Source organism: Ursus maritimus, assembly GCF_017311325.1.
Source record: "Ursus maritimus isolate PB19 chromosome X unlocalized genomic scaffold, ASM1731132v1 scaffold_X1, whole genome shotgun sequence".
Taxonomy (NCBI): Eukaryota; Metazoa; Chordata; class Mammalia; order Carnivora; family Ursidae; genus Ursus; species Ursus maritimus.
The window spans coordinates 79,509,252-79,529,913 of record NW_024423319.1 but is presented as its reverse complement, the minus strand read 5'-3'; the positions used below and the strand labels follow the sequence as shown (position 1 = coordinate 79,529,913).

Here is a 20,662-nt window from a genome sequence, read left to right as displayed (position 1 = left end):
AATGAGCGGAATCTGAACCACACCCCTCTGGCTGCCCCTCCTTAGAGGGGGGTGTGTAGTGAGTTGGGGGGAGGATTGGGACAGTGGAGCTGGTGCCTTGGGGGTGGGGAAGGGGAGGAAGAAGGACCAGGGAACTTGGAAGAAGTGGGAAAGTGTGGGAAGCAGCCTTTCTCATCCCCTTTGTCTCCTTCCTCCTCCCTCACACTCCTCCCCACTCCCCGCCCAGCCTCTTCCCAGGCAGAGAAGACAGAGATAACACATCACAGGCTCTGTCCTCAGGTGAGAGAACCAAGACTCAACCTCAGTGAGAGGAACATCATCTATGCTGGGTGCAAAATGAGAGAGGGATGCACAGGGAGAGGAGGTGGACCTCAGGAGGGAGTATTTGTTAGAAGAGTGAATGGAGCCCTCACGGGCAAGGTGGGGCAGACAAGCATCAGGGTGCTGGAGCTCTAACTGTGTGAGTACAGGGCTCCCAGTTTTTTTTGAAGATTTTATTTATTCATTTGAGACAGAGAAATATAGAGAGACAGAGAAATTGAGAGAGAGAGAGAGAGAGAGAGAGCACATGAGCAGGAGGAGAGGGAGAGGGAGAAGCAGACTCCCCACTGAACCTGGAGCCAGAGGAGGTGGGCCTCGATCCCAGGACCCAGAGATCATGACCTGAGCCCAAGGCAGACACCTAACCATCTGAGCCACCCAGGCACCCAGTTCTGCTACTTATTAGCCACATAATCCTGGGGAAAGCATTCCCCTATGCCCAGCCTGAGCTTTTTGACTTGGAAAATGGGTGGGGGAGAGAATTCCTCCTCTCAACAGGTGGCTGTGAGGCTCCGCCTAGCACAGTGTCTGCGTGGCACGTGGTGCATGTTCAGCCAAGCACAGTGGCACTAACCTTTAGCCTTCACAGCCCCCTAAAGGACAGAGGACCAGGGCCACAGAGCACCTTTTTACATTTATTAAAACTTTCCATCTCACTCTGCAGCAGCAAGATTGCTCCTGAGGCCCGGCCCAATTATTCACAGGTGCCAGGTCGGAGGGTCTGACTTCAATGACTCCCCAGCTGTCGACAGAATTGAGGTCAAGCCCCTCAGCCACTCTCCCTAACACTAACCCTCTGCTCCATGCAGGTTTGTCTTCTCACCACCCCACCCCCAACCCCCAGCACACACTTAATCAGACCCAGACCTGGGAATATGAACCTTCCAGGAGCTCGCGGGCCCGGCCACCTTGCCCCAATCTACTTTAGAGCATAAGCAACCTATATAATCATCTCCATCAGCGTGTGAATAATCACTGAGCCCCTGCTATGCACCAGGCACAGTGTCAAGCTCTTTCCTTACATTATCTACTTTGATCCTGCAATGTGGGAACTGAGACTCAGAGAGGTTGAAATGATTTGCCACACATCATACAAGTAGGGGAACTTGGCATGAACCCCAAAGCTCGTGCTCTTACCACCACTCTCCACTGTACCAGGGGCTCAGTGCTGGGCACATACGCAACGTTAAAGTGAGTTTCCTTATCCTACTTCCCTAATGTCAAGACAGACTCTTCCTGTCTAGGGCTCTTTGTTCTGCGAGGTTATCACATAGGCACCTCTGCTCCAAAAGCATTTCTCTCTCTCTTTTTTAAAAGATTTTATTTATTTATTTGAGAAAGGGAGAGTAGGAGCGGGTGGGGGAGGGGCAGAAGGAAAGGGAGAAGCAGACTCCCCACTGAGCAGGGAGCCCAACGCAGGGCTCCAGGGCTCGGGGCTGGTGTGGGGGGGCGGCTCAGGACTCCATCCCAGGACCCTGAGATCCTCACCTGAGTTGAAGGCAGATGCTTAACCGGCTGAGCCACCAAGGTGCCCCTCCAAGAGCATTTCTATGGGATGTGTTACAGTCCTCAAGATAGCAGCTAAGGGCAGCAAAAGAGCTCTGAGCCATGATGCAGAAGGAATTAACCAGTTCTCCTCACTGTGGACTGATTCTTACTAGTTTGAGGGTCTATGGCATCGTGTGACCCTCAATGTAGGGGTGCATCCCACCTCAGAGGTTTACAGCCCCTTATACATTTAGTATATTATTAATTATGTGTAGATAACAATCACCACTAATGCTGCCCTTTCCTATACCTCTTTGGGGCTAATGCCCTGCCTAATGGTCAGTCTACCTCTTACTCCACGGAGCCGAGCCACCATTCTTTGGGAGGCAGCACAGACTTGGATAAGTCACCTATAAACAATGGACCTTGGTTCCTCACCTATAAACAATGGCGCTATGTTAGCTGAGTTCCAGACAATCTTCAGGCCCTAAAATATGTCGTTCCTTCAGAATGCCAGAGTTTCTCTTTTGTGTCAACTGGGTTCAGCTGTCTACATAGAGACCCAAAGACCCAGGGTACCAGGCCTCCTTTTATCAGTCCATGTCAGGAGAAGAGACCCATCTCTGCTGCTACTTCCACAGCCTTCTCCTAATGAAAGGCCACTTGGGACCCCAGGGTTCTCAAAAGGTTTAGCTGGGCCACTTCCTATCCTCAGGAGTGGTCCTCAATAAACAGTAACTTATTGAAGCCTCTGAGTACAGTGACCACATTTTCTGAACCAAAAACTTGGCTATGTAATCTGACCAAGGATTTTGAGTAATCTCTACCCCCAATGTGGGGCTCAAACTCACAATCCCGAGATCAAGAGTCTCATCCTCTTCCCACTGAGCCGGTCAGGCACCACTGATGGAAGATTTTGATGGTGCTGCTTCCAGGTACAAGAAGCAATCTGGCAGATGGGACAATAAATGGCAAAATATTGAAAGTTCCTGAACCTGTGAGGGGCTTATTGGGATAACAGGGCAGAATAACTGAAAAGAATGTACGCCCCTGAGTTGCCATATTGGAGTTTGTACCCTCACCTCCTGACTGGTTCCCTGCCTCTGGTTTCGGTCCTCTGAGCCATCTGAAAACAGTACCTGGGGAAACAATAAGGTGCCTCACCCCAAGAACCTGGAATTAGATAAACAAGACAGTCCTCTGAGAGCTAAACTAATAAACATAAAATACATCAGAAACGAGACATGCAAAGTTACCCCAAAGAGACAGACTGGTCCTCAAGTCAGGATTTGAGTTGAGTAAAATGTCAAAAACTTGGGTGTCCAACAGAAAGGAGATTGGACACCCATGGAGGTAGATTTTTTTAAAGGACGCTTGAAGGAGGAGCACCTGGGTGGCTCAGTCGGTTAAGCGTCTGCCTTCGGCTCAGGTCATGATCCCAGGGTCCTGGGATTGAGCCTTGCATCGGGCTCCCTGCTCAGCAGAAAGTCTGCTCTACTCCCTGCTCATGCTCTTTCTCTTTCACTCTGTCTCTATCAAATAAATAAAATCTTTAAAAAAAAAAAAAAAGGAGGGTTGAAGGACAACTGTGAACTGGGCTCCTTCCAGCAGTGCCCTGAGGAGAAAGAGGTGGGCACCCTGGCCCAGGGATCTCACAGGTCTCTCAAAAAGCTGAGAACCAGCCCTGGGATAGCCAGGCACCTTCTCTCCTAGCCATCACCTTGTCTAACTACAAGTCTCTTCACTGGAGTACTCCCTTCTCACTGCTAAAGGAACTTCTCTAAAATGCAAATCAGCTGACATAGTTCTGCTTCAAGTATTCAGTAACTCCTTGCATTGACTTCCCTGCCTGTCCAGCCCAAACTCTCCAAAGCTCTCCATCTCACTCTGCCCTCCCATCGACTTTTCTAGCACATCTGGTATTTACTACCTGGAACACTCCTGCCCCTCTTTCGGTCTTTTAAGTTATTTATTTTTATTTTTTTAAAAGATTTTATTTATTTATTTGACAGAGAGAGAGACAGCCAGTGAGAGAGGGAACACAAGCAGGGGGAGTGGGAGAGGAAGAAGCAGGCTCCCAGCGGAGGAGCCAGAGGAGCCGATGCGGGCTCTATCCCACAATGCCAGGATCAAGCCCTGAGAGGAAGGCAAAGGCTTAACGACTGAGCCACCCAGGCGCCCCTAAGTTATTTTTAATTGTATTAAAGTGATATGTGAAACAGTTTTAAAAGTCATATTGTAAAAGTATCTTAACAGAATGAAACTCCTTTTCAACAGTATTTTTCTGAGTTCACTTTCAGATTTCTAAAGTATATGTTCGTATTGCTAATCTGCTTGGGAAATTTGTTTTCTTGTGTGTCCTTTTACATTTTTTTTTTGCCAAAGTAATAAATGTATGTAGATTTTCAAGTCACACAGGACTGCGAGGGTTGTAACAGAAAACACAAATTCCCCACTCTACCCCCTTCCCACCCCTAACCCCCACTCTCACAGATAAACCCTCTTCAACTCTTTTAACTGCTTGTTCAGGTATTTGCCTCCTCATTGCTGAAGAGCCCATGTGGGGTGCCTGGGTGGCTCAGTTGGTTAAGCATCTGCCTTTGGCTCAGGTCATGATCTCAGGGTCCTGGGACCGAGTCCCTCATCAGGCTCCCTGCTCAGCAGGGAGCCTGCTTCACCCTCTGTCCTTCCCGTCCCCTCCCCTGCTTATGCTCGCCATAGCATATGCTATAACTACATTTCCTTTCCCATACAACTTTTCCTTTTCCCTGGTGTTGATGGTGGTGACAGTGATGATGATTTTGCTTGCTTAGTTTTCTTCGTGATTGGTTCTCCCCAAACTGTCAGGAGTGCATTTCTCCTCTCAATGTGTTTTGACACCTCAGGTAATCCATCAGATTTTCTTTCTTTCTTTTTTTTTTTCCCTTCGAGGGAGGGACAATTGCATTGTCCCGACTGCAATTCAGGCTGGGCACTCTCTAGACCCGCATAAGAGTGCAAGAGGATCTTGTCCCCTCCCTCTCACTCTGGGATTCCTTTTGCCTCTCTTCTGCGTTGGATTTCCTGTTTCCTAGATTCCTTGGCCTTTTTTCTGAGTTTGTGTCCACATTTTGCTGGAGCACATTCTCTAGCGCTCCTCTGAGAAAAGAGGACTGGGACATAAAATCTTTAGACCCCATCTGTCTGAAAACGTCTTCCTTATGCCCTCCGCCTTGATTGATACTTCAACTTAGTATAGACTTCTAGGTTGGAAATTATGTTCGCTCAGAATTTTGAGAACACTGCTCCACTGTATCCTAGCTTCCAATGTTGCTATTGAGAAATCCAATGCCATTCTCTTTTTTGATCCTTTGTGCATGATATTTTTTTTTCCTGGAACCTTTCAGGATCTTCTCTTTATCCCTGGTATTCTGGAATTCTACAGGCATACCTTGGTGTGGGTCTTTTTATCATTTATTTTGCTGGTTACTCAATGGGATTTTCATTCCTTCAGTTCTGGGATATGTTCTTGTATTTTGGCTTTGATCACTTCCTTCCTGCTGTTTCCTCCTCTATTTCTGGAACTCCTGTTTTGGATGTTGGGGTTCCTCAACTGATCCTCCAATTTTCTCATCTTTTCTGTTGCCTATTTCTCCATCTTGTTATTCTGCTTCCTAGGATAGTTTGCCTCCTTTTATTTTCTAATTCTTCCCACTGAAATCTTTATTTTGACTCTCACTATCTTTAATTTCCCAGGTTTCTTTTCCCTCCTGACCTCTGTTCCTTCCAAGTTCCTTTGTTTTCTCTTTGTTTGCTCGCTTTTTTGGTCACTCTTACAGGTTGATGGTCTTCTTCAAATAGCCGTGTGCTATCTGATCATCTCTAGCTACCTAAGGCTTGCCGGGGTGCACGCGCGCGTGTGCGTGTGTGTGTGTGTGTGTGTTAAATGTCAGTTGGACTGAGGTTTAATGTACATAAAATAAATATACCTATCTTAAGGGTCCTTGGCTGGTGATCCTTGGTGATTGGTTCCCATGACATTAATAAGCAGATGGGAAGCTCTGTGTATAGATGGAGTTTGCCAAGGGGTGGGCCTCACTACAACTGCTGGGCTGAAGCCTGTTCTTTTGCTGAAAGACTCCCACATGTCATCTTTTGGAGGCCTTTTTCTAGAGTCTTTCAGTTTCCTCAGAGAAGACTACTTTGCTCTCTTGTATGGTCCTAACTTTGGTGTCCTAGAAGTAGGGGGGGGAGGTTGGGGTCCCACTGTTTTAGGATGCAGACCCCTTTGCTTATAACCCTGTTTCATCCCACCCTTCATTGTGCCTGGTATCCCCAAGCCCAGGGTCTTTTAACTTCAGTTTGTCCAAAGAATCAAGAGCCATCTGCAGGGATGGGGCTTGGTGGTGGTGGTGGGGAGGTCCCTCACTAGATGGGGCCAGGGAGGGGACAAGAGGGTCTGTTCAGAGACTTTCAATATTCTCCTTGTTTTCAATCCCACACCTCACCCAGCCTTCTGTGGTTCCTAGCATCTCTGAATCCTAAGCATTTCTGGGGCTCTCTGGGTGGAATAGCTTACTTCTGGTCAGCATCCCGGGCCCTGTGTGTTTCTACCTTTTTTATTTCTTTACTCATATTCCAGTTGGATTTGGGGAAGCAGCAGAAATAAATAAGTTTATTCAACTCATTATGTTTAACAGGAAGTTCCTCTTCTTACTGCAGCCAACTCCTATTCATCTTCCGTGACTCATTTAGGCAAGACCTCCTCCAGAAAGCTTCTCTTAATGCGTCTAGGCTGGATGAGGAGGCCCTCCTCTGCCCCCCTGCTGCGTCCTTTTCTTGCTTCCATCACAGCCCCATCAAACTGTTCTGAAAGTGTCCATTTCTATGCCCGACTCTCCCTGTCGATCAGGAGCCCCTGGCGGTCTGGGCTGTGATGTAGTCATGCCTATACCCCCAGATCTCAGGGTCTGGCCCAGAGGTACAGAGTCACTGTGCGGTGATGGAATGAATGAATAAATGAATGACTACCAGATTGAATCAGACCCAGCCGGAGGGACCATCCAGAAAGGGAAATAAGTTGAAGACAACTGTTCCTCTACAAGGCCAGTTCCTTAAAAGCTGTTAAGTTCCCTAAAAGCTATATGTGCAAGCTTGCCCACTGCAGCATGATTTAAAACCGTGGAAAAATGGGCCCAGCTTCTATGCCCTACATTCGGAGGATGGTTAAGTACCTTATAGTGTATCAGTTGCCATTAAAAATAATGCTCGCAAAGAATATGCAATTACATGGGGGAAACGCTCAAGTGAAAAGAAGCAAGAAAAAATTGTATGTGCTATATCATTTCAACTATATGAAAAGAATGAAAAGAACAAGGGAAATACACCAAATGCTCACAGTGGCTGCCTTTGTGTGCTGTAATTACGGGTAATGTTTTTCTCCTCTACTTTTCCAAGTTCTTCCACATTTTCTAATGCAAGAATGCATTAAATGTCTAATTTTCCTAAAAGCTCCTAAGAAACGAAGATAAATGTCCTGAGAGCGCTATGGAGAAAATACTGTGAGGGGCACCTAGGAGTCTGTGTGCAGGTCCAGCAGTGCTTGCTGGGGAGGCTCTGTTCTTCACCGTCCAGAGGCCTGAAAGATTCAGGCCCACGAACACCCACCCCCACACCACAAAAGCAGGACTTCGCTCGAGACGCCAAAGGAGGAGGATCTTGAAGTCTGGCTTCTTACAAATCACAATACCATAGGCCATACTGGAAAACAGAGGCCCCTATACTGGGCCCCAAACTTCAGATGCTCCTCTCCATGAGGTAAAGTGTCTGTGGGGCCAAGGGAATATGATCATCAGGATCTTTGGCCCTCTGTCTTCTAGACTGCATGCCAGGTACCCAGAACCCCAGAATTCCCTGCCCGCATCTCTTGAGCTTATTTGCAAGAATTGTGTGGTCTTATTATCTGGGTCCATCTGCTAGGCCCAACAGGTGGCCAAAGGGAAGTTGGAGGGAGGCAGGCCTGGAGTGTCCATATACATCTCAAGGTTCTGTATGAACCAAAGGTGAGAAGAGAATAGGGGAGGGCCAAGGGCCTTGGCTGGTACCTTGCCTGGGCTCTGTAGAAGTAGAGGCGGGCAAGTCCATAGGTCCTTAGGCCTCAGGGTTTATAGAAAAGGTCTAACACTGAGAGGTGGACAGATCTGCATTCAAATCCACTTATTTGCTGTGTGACCATCAATCAGCCCATTCCTTTTTCTGAATCTCAGTTTCCCCAACTGTAAAACAGGTGTAATAATTTCCAACCTCAGAGGGCTGTGGTGAGGCTTGCCGGGGACAGAATGGCCTAGTGGTTATGAGCACAGGCTTTGTGTCAGATAGGCCTAGGCCTCAATCTCAGCTCTGCCCCTCTTAACTATGTGATTTACATCTGTAAGGCTCAGTTTGCTCCTCGTATAATGGAGATAACAATAGCATTAACCCAATAGGGTTGTTGGAAGGATTGTGGTTGTACAGAATATGTAATAACATTGGAAAATGCTTAAATGAGGAAAAGCTGCTTAATAATAGTTGTGCAAATATTGGTTATGGTGGAGTTGACGGGGCCTTCTGTACTCCCCCCCTGCCCAGCTTTATTTTTTACCATAGCCCTGACCACTATAGGACATATTCTGTATCTTCTTGTTTCTTTTCTGCCCCTGCCCCCCAACATACACACAATAGAATATCAGCTTCACAGGGCAGAGATTTTATCTGTTTTGTTCTCTGTATCCAAGTACCTAGAAAAATGTGAGGTACAGAGAAGATGTTCTTCTACAGTTAAGTAAATATCTGCTACTTAGGGGTAAAAAGGCATTCTTGGCTAATAAAATAGCCAGAATATAGGCATGGGGGCACGAAGTCCACTATGCTTAGGGAACCCTAGGCAACTTGAGTACTGGTCAGGAAGGGAAGACCGTGGCTAGAGAGATGAGTGGAGCCATGGCCTGACCAAAAGGAGCACGCAAGAGTTTCCCTAGACCACAAGTGCTGTAAAGACTTACTTGTGATGATGGCCAGGGACTGGAAAAGCCCTCGGGGAGAGGCAAAGATACCTCCCAAGTTCAAGAGCCATCTAAATCATGGCAATGTGAAAAATGACTGTAAAAACCTTTTGAAAGATAATTCAGGTGGAGAAGAAGACTCCTGCTTAAGGGACCCATCTGAGCCCAGAATCAGACCTAGAAATGACACAGAGGCAGGTAGAGAGAGTGTGAGGATGAGACAATGGTGACATGTGAGAAAATCTCATAAAGGTTAATAAGAGAGAACAGCCAGATGAACCACCGGACAAATCAGAACGCTTGTTGGATAATGAAATCTCTTTCGGCAATGGATCCCCCGACATCGAAGGCCAAGGTGGTGGCAGGGATGCAAAATGAAGGCCAAGGCAATTTCAGTTGCCAGTTGTCCTTTCGCTGGTGATTACTCTTCCTGTGGTCCTTGATTACCACCATTCATTGAACAAGCTCTGGGGTGCCAGGGATGCTGAGGATGATGATGAAGACGGCTGCATACTTCAGAGGAAATATTTGGCTATCACTTTTTAAATTTCTTTCTCGGGAAGTAATGAGGCAAGTGCCACTTCACATTTTATTTTAAAAAGAAGATAGGCAGAGGCTACAACAAAGAGCCTTGAATACCAGGCAACAGCATGTCTCTTGTAATTTCTGGGGAGCCCTTGTGGAGCTCAGCCCCGGGAGTGGGAGTGATAAGGTCAGGTGCTCCCTTCCCCCACCTCATGCTCCTTCTTGTCAAGCAGGCTTTACTTGGTCTTTAGCATATTCTGCCTTCTAGTAATCCAAAAAGAATAAAGTGACTATTTATTAAGCACCTACGACAGTTCAGGGCTTGTGTTATGTTCTTGACAGCTGGGCGAAATGGTTATTCTTCCCATTGTATAGATGTGAAACTCAGGCTCAGGGTAGTGATGTGATTTGCCTAGAGTTTCAACAGCTAATGAGCAGTGGAGCTGAGATTCAAGTCTGGGTTGGTCTGACTCTAAAATCAATGATTTTAGCTGCTACAGCTGTGGTTTCCTTCTGTCATGTCAGAGCTAAGTGGCACTTCATCGCCCATACCAGCCTGTGAGCTTGGCCTCTCTCCCTCACCTGGCTCCAATCTCCCCTACACACAGTGCAGCCCAAGCTGCCCAAGTCCGCCCCCCTGCCCACAGTGAGCATTCAGGGGAAGTGCTTCTGGAAGAAACAATCATTCAAGGTCAGAAGGGGAGGTGGCGTTAGGCACAGGTATTGCAGCCCAGATCAGCTCAGCATTATGACCAAAAGAAAAAAAAGGGGGGGCTGGGGAGAGAGAGAAAAGGAAAATGGAACTGGTTCTCTCCAGCCCTCCCTTCCTGCCTCCCTCTGCTAGGGATGGAGGTTCAGCCATGATGGGAAGGAGAGTGGGTGGAAGGGGGAGCAGCTTAGAGCAGCTTGCTGTTGCAGAAGCCTCCGCTCAGCCTCAAAGCCCCCTGCTGTGCGCTAGGGGCCCATCTCTGGCCTACCTGCTCCCACTGCCTAAGCAAAGGAGGCTGGGCTGCGCTCCCAGGAGCCCACTAAAATGAATGTGAAAAATAAAACAAGGTATGAAGTCATACCAGTGAAGAGGATGGAAGAGAGCGGAATCAGTGGATGAGAGATTTCAACAAATTTCTGGAAGCAAAAAAACAAGAAACAAAAAACAAAGAGAAGAGTGTTCATAGTTGACGGAGAGCCAGGGACACTGCTCAGGGGGTTGCAGCCAGGGTGGGAGCCAATCGGGCCAGCAGAGGCTCGGAGAGACTCTAGACTTGGAAATGGTAGGTACGAGGAAGGGCAGGAATGATCAAGATCTGAAAACGGGACGGGGCAGGGTGGGGGCGGGGGGGATACGCTGAAGGTAAGTACATGAAATCCTCCCCTGCTCCTCTAACTCCCAAATCCAGAATCCAAGCTGCCTGGCATGGCAAAATATCAGAGAGCTCCTGGCTAAGGGAATTAAACTATCTGGGGTGAATTAGGGCACTGAGGGGCATGTTGGTGTCCCCAGAACGAAGTGCTTTTCATTCTGGCATTTAGAGGACACCCATTAGAATAGCCAGCCCCCTTGAGGCTCACCTAAAATAAAGCCAGCAAGTGGACAAGCCAGCCTGGATATACAGACATCTCAATCAGACTTTCTCCTAACTCACTCATAAACTATAAAATAGAAAGTATGAGAGAAAAAATAGGCAGCCTCGAGGATCAATCTAGGAAGTTCCACATCTAACTAGCGGACATTCCAGAAAGAGGAAACAGAGAAAATGAAGGGGAGGAAACTACCAAAGAAATTATGTAAGAAAAGATAAAAGGCATCCGATTGAACGGACTTACTGAGTACCAGGTCGGGCGAATGGAAAACAGACCTTGAACTGATTACATAGGTTACATAGCTGGTTACATAGGTGTGTTTGGCTTGTAAAAATTGACCGGGCTGTTCATTTGTGATATGAACACTTTTCTGTATGCATATTATGTTTCAGTGTGATGTTTAAAAAAAAAACGCAAAAACCTTCTTCTAGAAATCTCCAAGCAAACTGTCCCAGAAGATATGCTATGATTATCCTGCAGTTTCAAGGAACTCCACGCAACAGTAACGATATAAGTGAGCAAGCAAGCAAACGTAAGGTAGAAAGAAAGTCCTGGACCCAAATATAAAACAAAGTAAACAGTGGCATGATTTTGAACCATGTGGTAGAGCATAAGAAAGGAAAATTCATTTGCTCTTGGTGCTAGGAACATCTTCCTGGGAGTACAGAGGTTGCGACAGTGGACCTTGGAAACTGAGGTGCAATTATAGTCATAAGCACATAAACACAGTGTATTGGTAGTCAACTTTTAAAATCAATTTGTCTTGATAAAGCACTGAAGACCTAATTATTACAGGATGCAAATGCAATCAACCTTGCGGAATGCAAAAGTACTGAGCACAGAATGTGGGAGGTGCAAGGGTGGAGGAGAGAGGGAGGGAAGGATGGGGCCCTAATAACTATGTCTTACAGACCGAGTGGTGAAGAGATGCTGTGGAAAATGGATGGAATAAGAAAGCATAGTTTAAAACACTACTTAATAAAGTTAAAAGGTAACTAACAGAGGAACCAAAGTAGTAACGTAACTATCACAATCTGTGAGGGGGAAAGAGTCAGGTGTTTTAAGCAAGCTAAATCCTCATTTGTCCTAGTAGAAAGAAGTCAGTAGATAATGTTTAAAGTTGATAAATGAAGGGAGCCTGGGTGGCTCAGTCGGTTGCGTCTGCCTTCGGCTCAGGTCATGATTCCGGGGTTCTAGGATTGAGTCCTGCATCTGGGCTTCCTACTCAGCGGGAAGTCTGCTTCTCCTTCTGCCCCTCCCCCCCACCTCACGCGTGCTTGTGTGCTCTCTCTAATAAATAAAATGTTGAAAAAACATAAAGTTGATAAATGAAGAAATAACCATTGAAGCCTGTTATTTAGAGAAATGAAATCACCACTAGAAAACCTAAATGGGGGGCGCCTGGGTGGCACAGCGGTTAAGTGTCTGCCTTCGGCTCAGGGCGTGATCCCGGTGTTCTGGGATCGAGCCCCATGTCAGGCTCCTCCGCTATGAGCCTGCTTCTTCCTCTCCCACTCCCCCTGCTTGTGTTCCCTCTCTCGCTGGCTGTTTCTATCTCTGTCTAATAAATAAATAAAATCTTTAGAAAAAAAAAAAGAAAACCTAAATGGTAAAAGCAGCCCCCTCTGGGGGCTGGAAGGAGGGGACAGGGAGACATTGGCTTTTTACTATACACGTCTTTGTGTGCCCTTTGCCTTTTTTAAAAAGGTTTTTTTAAAGATTTCATTTTTAAGTAATCTCTCTGCCCAAAATGGGGCTCAAACCCAACAACCCCCAAGATCAAGAGTAGCACGCTCTACTGCCTGAGCCAGCCAGGCGCCCCATTATTTTAAATTTAAAATTATGCATATGTACCATTTCAATTTGATTTTAAAAAACAAGTCCCTCCTCTTTCTTTGGACCTCAGTCTCCCACATGGGACGGACAAAAGAGGGAGGGTGATGATTCCACATGATGTGAGGTCCTGTTCTCCAATGCAGGCTTCTTTTTAGAGCAGGAATGAGACAGGCGAGTGAAGGGCCGAGCCCCCAGCGAACAACCAACTCCTTCTGGAGCCACAGTAGTCCCTGAGGATGCCTTCTCAGCTGCCCCAGCCAGCACCACCCTCCAGTCTCCTTCCAGCCCCACAGTCGCCCAGCCGCAGGCCTCTCCAGCCTTCCATTCATTCGACTATTTACACCCGTTAGTTATTTATACCTGCCTGAGTCACAAAGGATTTGAGGTGGCTTACTCCAATAACACAGATAAAGAAAGAATAAAAAATTGGGGGTGCCTGGGTGGCTCAGTCGTTAAGCGTCTGCCTTTGGCTCAGGGCGTGATCCCAGCATTCTGGGATCAAGCCCCACATCAGGCTCCTCTGCTGGGAGCCTGCTTCTTCCTCTCCCACTCCCCCTGCTTGTGTTCCCTCTCTCGCTGGCTGTCTCTACCTCTGTCAAATAAATAAATAAAATCTTAAAAAAAAAAAGAATAAAAAATTGAACTAGAAAATAGGAGCCCAGAAAAAGAGATCAACAAAGATGCTCAAACTGTATTTCAAATTGGCCGGTAGCCGGGGAAGAAGAGCGAGATAAAATGAGCCATGATAGCCTCGTATTAGGAAGGAAGAAATACATCCGTTCTCGGGGGACGCAATCTTTGCTGGGCACAGAATTCTGCAAATCACTGTCCATGGGAGATTTCATGAAGGAAAAGGAAAGGACTGGTTTGGTTTTGTTTTTAAACTTTAAGTTGTCCTACTTTAATGATGTGCTCTCTAGCTACTTGGATGAGTTATCTCCTATAAAAACCTAAGAATCTCAGGTAATATCATGATTATAGAAATGAGGTATAAAGAGGGGTGCCTGGGTGGCTCAGTCGGTTAAATGTCTGTCTACAACTCGGGTCATGATCTCGCAGTCCTGGAATCAAGCCCCACATGGGGCTCCCTGCTCAGCGGGGCATCTGCTTCTCTGGCTCCCTCTGCCCCTCCCCCCAATTTGTTCTCTCTCTCTCTTTCTCTCTCTCTCAAATGAATAAATGTTTTTTAAAATACCAAAAAAAAAAAAAAAGAAATGAGGTATAAGAGCATGTGCTTTGGCACAATCTTGGGTTATTTCATGGGTTTTCTTCCCCTGGAATGACTATTAAGCACCTACAAGTATCAGGGAATGCCATTCAAATGATTTCAGTTAATTCTGAGAGGTGGGCATTGTCATGCCTTTTTCCAGACAAGGAAACTAAAGCTCAGAGAAGGCAAGATGACATAGCTGAGGTCCTCCAGTGGGCTGGGGCACAGTGGAGATTCAAACTCAGGCCTGTCTGCTGGTAGCTACACTTGTAGTGAGCACAGCATAGCATATAGACTTGTGGAGTCACTGTGTCCTACACCTGAAAACAAATGTAACACTGTGTGTGCACTGCACTCAAAACAAAACAAAACAGAGACAAACTTAGGTCTGTCTCCAAAGCTCATTCTTTGTGTATCATACGGTGGGGACTCAAAACAAAGGCAGCCGGGCTGGAGATGCTCTGCCCAAGGCAATGGGCACACAAGTAACGACAGATGCAAGCCCGCCCTCTTCCATGAAAACAGAAAAAAGGGGGATGACAGGCCTGGCTCTCAGGCCAAAAACTGCCTCTGAGCTGCCTCAGTTACATTAAATGAGGACCTCGAAGGCAGAGAACAACAGGAAAAAAGAGTTGCATGGGCCTGGGTGGAGAAAGGGAAATCTGGGTCTCCTCCCTCGCTGTGAATCTAGGAAATCTGATTTCTGAGGGGCTGCACCAGACAGAGCAAGGGTCTGTCTGTCACGGAAGCAAGAGACCCTTTCTTCAGGTGATGCCTCCTCTTCATGGCTTCCTCCCCAGCGAGTCACCAAACCATCTCGAGCCCCGCTTTTCTCATCTGTAGGACACAAAGACAACAAGCCCTGCAACCTTCCCAGGATTTCAAGGCATAAAATTGCACATTTAAGGAATGGTCCTTTGAACACTGGCATTAACATTAGAGTGACTCTTCTGATCAGAGGTCTTCTGCTCACACAGCGAGCGGCCTCAGACAAGTCCTTTCTTTCTGGGCCTCAGCCTTCTCATCTGTGAAATGAACAGCTTGAGCTGGATAATTTTTAAGGTTCCCTCTAGCTCCAAGTTTCTTGGCTTTTATGCTGGGATTATTGAAATCCTGCTGGTCGTGAATGAGGCCCCGCAGTCAGCTGCACTTGCCAATGTGTCGTCACTTTCTTTCTCCTCCAGTAGACTATCTCTATTCCCCACTGCCTGAGATCGGGCCTTACCATTTCTCATCTAGATTGTCATCCTAGCCTCCTCACTGGATGCCCTCCAATCTGTCTTCCAAACTGTCCACTAGTGGGATCTCTCTAAAACATGGCTCTCGACACATCACCCCATAATCTAAAATGAGCACCTCTTTCCTCAACCTAAAACCCTATCTTGGCTCCCAATTCCCAACAGAAGAAAGCTCCTTATCCTGCTATTCAAGTGTCCTCCTGATCTGGGCTGGCTGACTCTTTAGACCCTCCTCCAGACCCTTCCTGCCTCGCTGTTTGTGCTTTAGTTTGTACTGACCTCATCAAAGTGCTCCCTCCACACCCTGCTGGTTCCATGTCTCTGCACGTTCATTCATGCGGTCCCCTCTGCCTTAGCTTCCCTTTTGCTCTCCATTTCTACCAACCCACATACCGTCCTTCTTCATCTAACTCACTCCAACTCATCCCCCAAGTCTCAGCTCAGGCATCACCTCCTCCAGGAAGCTCTCCCCAGTGATCTAGGTGGATGTCCCTCCTTTGGGCACCCACAGCCCCCTGTGCTCCCCTCCAGTTCAGCACACAGGAAACCCCAGTATGTGCATCTTCCCTACCCAGCTGTGAATGCCATGGAGCCAGGAACTGTATGATAGTAACCACAGAACTTCCTGACTGCAGTAGTACAAGGCATGGTGTGTAGTAGGCACGCAATAGTCACTGGACTGACCTCTCTTTCAGAAGCGCGGTGAGCTCCCACATGGCCTCTCTCTCCGGCTCCTCCGCAGCACAGAGTTTGGCAAAGTTATTAACAATAATAATGCCTATTGCTAAGTAAGCAGACACTGTGTGCTGAACATTTCACCTATGTCATCTTATTTAATTTGCACAACAATCATGAGAAGATTCATAACCATTTATGAGCTGGCCAGCCTCTCAGATGGACAACTGCCTCCCTCCCAGTTTTATAAGGGAACTTTGGGGGAGGGAAAACAATTTAGGTACTTTTCATCACAGATATGATGACAACGATTCTAAAGTGGCTATATAGAAGAAAATATTGGCTTTATTCAGGTAAGTGCAGCATCCTGAAATCCAGTAGGAAATCACAAGGCCCAGATATGCAGTCATATTATTCGTCTGAAGGGGTATAAAAATCACATAGCTACAAAGAAATGCACTGATATTAGGGAAACGGTACATATCAGGTGCTAACTGTGATAAATTTCCTTCCAAAATGTTTGAGGAATCATCCTGATGAGCCCGCAGAGCTCTGGCTTGTTATCTTTGTTTTGAAGAAGATTTGAGGTGAGGATCTTGGCGGAATGGTTTTTGTTTGCTACATTACACCTCTAGGGGGCAGGGCAGCCCCACAAATTATTTTCCATTCCTGTCTCTCAGCTTTCCATCCTGATCAGAACGTTGATGGGTATGTTAGGCAGACAGGCAGTTTTCTGATATATTTGGCGGCGGGGTGGGCGGAGGGGAGGCACAACATGAATCTTATCTATCAGAAAACAGTTTGACCCTCATCTGCTATTTGAGAAAACTGAGGCTCTCAAAGTTAAGTGACTTGCCTAGAGTCGCAGAAAACTCCTCCTTCTACGGCGCTGCACTTTCCTTAACTACTAAGGCCGCTAGAGAGCTTCGGTTCTTAAGTGCTTGAGAGCAGGCTTCCCCCTTGTAAATGCTTTCAACGTGGATGCTTGGAGAGGGACCAAATAACTTCCAGGAGAAAGTCAGAGTAACTAGCAAATTACCTGGCCTTAAGTGAGTTACGTCAAAAGTGGAAACAAGTCATTTACTCATCATTCTTCCCCATGATCAGGGTTTATCATTCTGCCAGGGAATCCAGCAGGGAAAGAGCCAAAGGGGTTGCATCTTACTTTGACTCTAAGACACCACCCCCAGCCCGGAGTCTGAACCCAATAAAGACGTGACGGAAAATAAGTCACTTTCCACTAGACTGGGCTGACCGCACACAAGTCCTACGCGTGTCTCTTTGTTCCTCTCAGAGCAGAAGATCTTGCACTGAGGGTCAAGACCATGGTATGACATGGCCACGGCATGGGAGGGAGAGGTAACAATGAGCAGATTGGCCTCAATGTCCCCAAAGGTTCGTCTGACTCTGCTACCCTGACATCCTAAAAACTGGAAAGGTGGGTGAATACGAAAAGCACAGAGAGTGGAGGCCAAACCACTCCTGGGAGCATGAGGACAAGGCCACACAGGAGCCAAGAGGGTTCTGAAGTGGAGTCATCTCATGCCACAGGAGCCCCGGAAGGAGGAAAGACATAGGCACTTCTGGCCATTAGTGCTCCGAGGCTTACTCTAACATTCATTTGTCTATTCAGCATTTACCAGGCAGCTACGATGTGCTGTGCTGCATGTTTCCAAGCTGCCTGCTCTCTCACTCACGCCCAGAGCACCTGCCATAGGGACCCACGCAACATGCTCTCAATGCGTGTCAGTTACATCTCAGTCTGAAGGGGCTCTCAATCCAGTAGGGAGGACACAAGATGCAAATGAAGAACAGTAAAGGTATCAAAGGGGACAAAGTGCTCATTTCAACGGTCGGAGATAAAGCAGCACACAAACATGGGAGAGGGGACAGTGCAGCTCAGCCTTAGGAAGTGGATGGAGCAGCAGCACAGGAGAAGGAGGCAGCACGAGTAAAGACCGAGAGACTATCAGCAGGCTGAGTGGGCTAAGGAGGGGGTCACAGGCACTGGAGCGTGGTGTGTGGGAAGGGGCCTGGAGAAAGATGGGAAGACAACGGTGAGTTGGGTGCCGATCCTAAGAGGGCCCTGCATGGCAGGTGCAGGAGTGTGAACATTTTCTTGCAGGCCGAAGGCAGAGTGAAACCATGGGAGCCCTGCAGAAAGCTTGGCCTGACTGCGTGTCACCAGAGGCTTGACGGAGCAAAGGCAGGGGAGGCATCTGTGAAAGAAGACTGTGGCAAAAAGCCAGGCGGCCATCAGGAGACAGACCCTGACTCGAGCAGCCGTCTTGGGAGCTCTGGCTGGGGAAGGCCGGAGCCATGCCTGGAGTGTCTTTAACGTCTTTCCACCTTGCCTACGGGAGGCAATGTTGTACCACAGACTGGAGCCAGACACTTCTGGGCCCCATGCAGTTGTGTAACCTCAGGCAGGTCACTGCACCTCTCTAATCCTCATTTTCCTGTCTGAAAAATGAGGACCCCTACCTGGCAGGGACTCTGCAAATGAGATAAGCAGCCGGGCTGCATGGTGGGTGAGAATGCCGCAGATGGACTCTGGAGCCTGGCTACCTGGGCTCCTTCAAGCTCCTTCTCAGTTCTGCTGCTTATTCACTGAGTGACCTTGGGTAAGTTAACCAGCCTTTCTGGGCCTTGGTTTTCTCATCTGTGAAATGGATTTAATAGCAACATCCACATCAAAGGATTCACGAGAAGACTGAATGAATGAATGAATACATGGAAAGCGCTTAGAACAAATAGTGCTTGGCACACAGTAAATGCAGTAAAAAAAAAAAAAAGGTGCTAGCTATTATTACCTAAAGCCACATAGGGTGCTTCCTGGCACACAGAAGGCTGAGACTCACTCAGCACAAGTGGGGCCCCTTCTCCATGCTCCAGGCCTTTACTATGCTCTCAGCAAATTCAGAGGCCCCAGTAGGCACGGTGGGGGGGGGGGCGGTGAGAGGAAAGAGTAGCAGAGGGCAAGACTGGGTCCAGTATTTCTCCCGCCGAGGCCCCCATCTGACACCAGGAGACACCCACTCTCTTCAAAGCCCCCCAGCCGGGCCCTCGGCCAGTGGCCTGCCCTGCCCTGATCCTTCCTTCCTCCCAGAACCTCCACACCCCACCACCCCTGCTGCTCATTTTGTGCTGAGCACTGTCGCTACGGTGGGCTGAACCTGGAACCCTGCATCTCCGGCCAGGAGGAAGGGGCTCTGCAAATGCAGAGAGCACGGTGTTTGCTCAGCCTGGCAGCCCCTCCTGCTCTGTGCACGCAGCCAAGAAATGTTTGTGGATGACAACAACCCCATTCTTGCCCCAGATCTAGACAGAGAAGCAAGACTCCTCTAATTCTCATTCAACTCGACATTATCATTTCCTCCCACACAAGTATAATGCTCCCAACACAGTGGGGGGAAAATAAATGGCTTACCCTCCTGGGAAGAAGGAGAAACCCCCCTGGGAAAAGCACCCGAGACCCCAGAGGAGACAGACTTCCCCGGGGCCCCTTCCTGGGCTCACTCTCCACCCCCCCATTTCCTTCCCAGTGCCCTCAGCCCCTGCAGGGAGCACACTGACACAGCCCAGCAGCCCAGCAGTAGACCATGCATTGCCCTGGCTGTCAAGAACACCAGACCCGGCCTTCTGGTTGCCGTCGCCCAGTGTGAACCAGCTTGCAGGATGGGGGGGGGGGAGGTACGTGTGCGGGGGAGGGGGCGGTGAGGGGCAGAGGGTGGAGAGTTACCACCAAACCAGTTTCAGCCCACCACCGCCTACAGCAGAGCCAGAGCTGGGCCCATGCAAAAAGCGTGGGAAATACAGCTCTCTTCTGTGTGGAGCGCCTCAGCAGTGGCCCCCAGCACACCCGTAAATCACTGCAGGCGCCAGAACTGCAAAGGGGGCCAGGCCAAGATCAGCAACGAATGCAGAGCTCTTCCCTAATCACCTGGAGAAGGCGACAATGCCAAGGATAAAAGACCTGAATGTTGGTGGAGACCAGCCGCGACTGACAAGCAAACAAGCAAAGCCCTCACATGCAGAAGACCAGTGGCCAGAGGGAGGTTGAGCTTCGTCTCGCTCTGTGCTGCACTAAAAAGGCCACACCCAGAGCCGAGCAGAAGGCAGACTGGCATCCGGGAACCTGCCCAGGAGAGACAGTGCGGGAGGCTGTGGGAATCCTGGGGGTCTGACGTGGGTGCGGGTGGCCGCGACAGGGGCTATCAGCTGCAGTACAGGGAAAGTTCACAGGACGAAGAGTCTGTCTTCGGGGTACTGTGACCTCTGGCGTGTCGCTTCAATCCTCTGAGCCCCCTCCGTTTCTTCGACTATAAATCGTGGATCGTGGTGACAGACGCACAGGGTCGCGCGGAGGACTACATTAAGTCCCTCAACAAGCGGCCGCTGAGCCCCGGCCCCGCTCTCCCCTCTTCCTCCGCCAGAGGGAGCCTGGTGACCAGAAACGCCTAGAGCCTGTACCAGCTCTACCTAGCCTCCCCCAGTCCTGCAGCCTCTGCTGCGAAAACTCCCACCCTGCCTGCCCTGGCTTCCCGCGGCAGCCTTCTCACCCACTCCTTACAAACCCAGAACGGGCCTGGCAGGGGAGTCTCCTCAGCAGCTGCGGTGGCAGCGATGGCTACTGCAGCAACAGGCCGTCCTGATGCCTAGCTGCGAGGGAGAGTGGAAAGGAGGGAGGCACAGCCTCCCTCCTTCCCCCATCGGCGCCCCCACTCATCCCAGAGTCAGCTCCTCCTGCTCAAATCCTCTAGATACCT

The 20,662-nt window shown here is 48.5% G+C and overlaps 1 protein-coding gene across 2 annotated transcripts in view; it reads right to left on the bottom strand.

Moving 5' to 3' along the window:
* Positions 1-20,662, bottom strand: part of IQSEC2 (IQ motif and Sec7 domain ArfGEF 2) — an 81,811-nt gene that overhangs the window by 58,026 nt on the left and 3,123 nt on the right. The gene's annotated exons all lie outside the window — the stretch shown is intronic.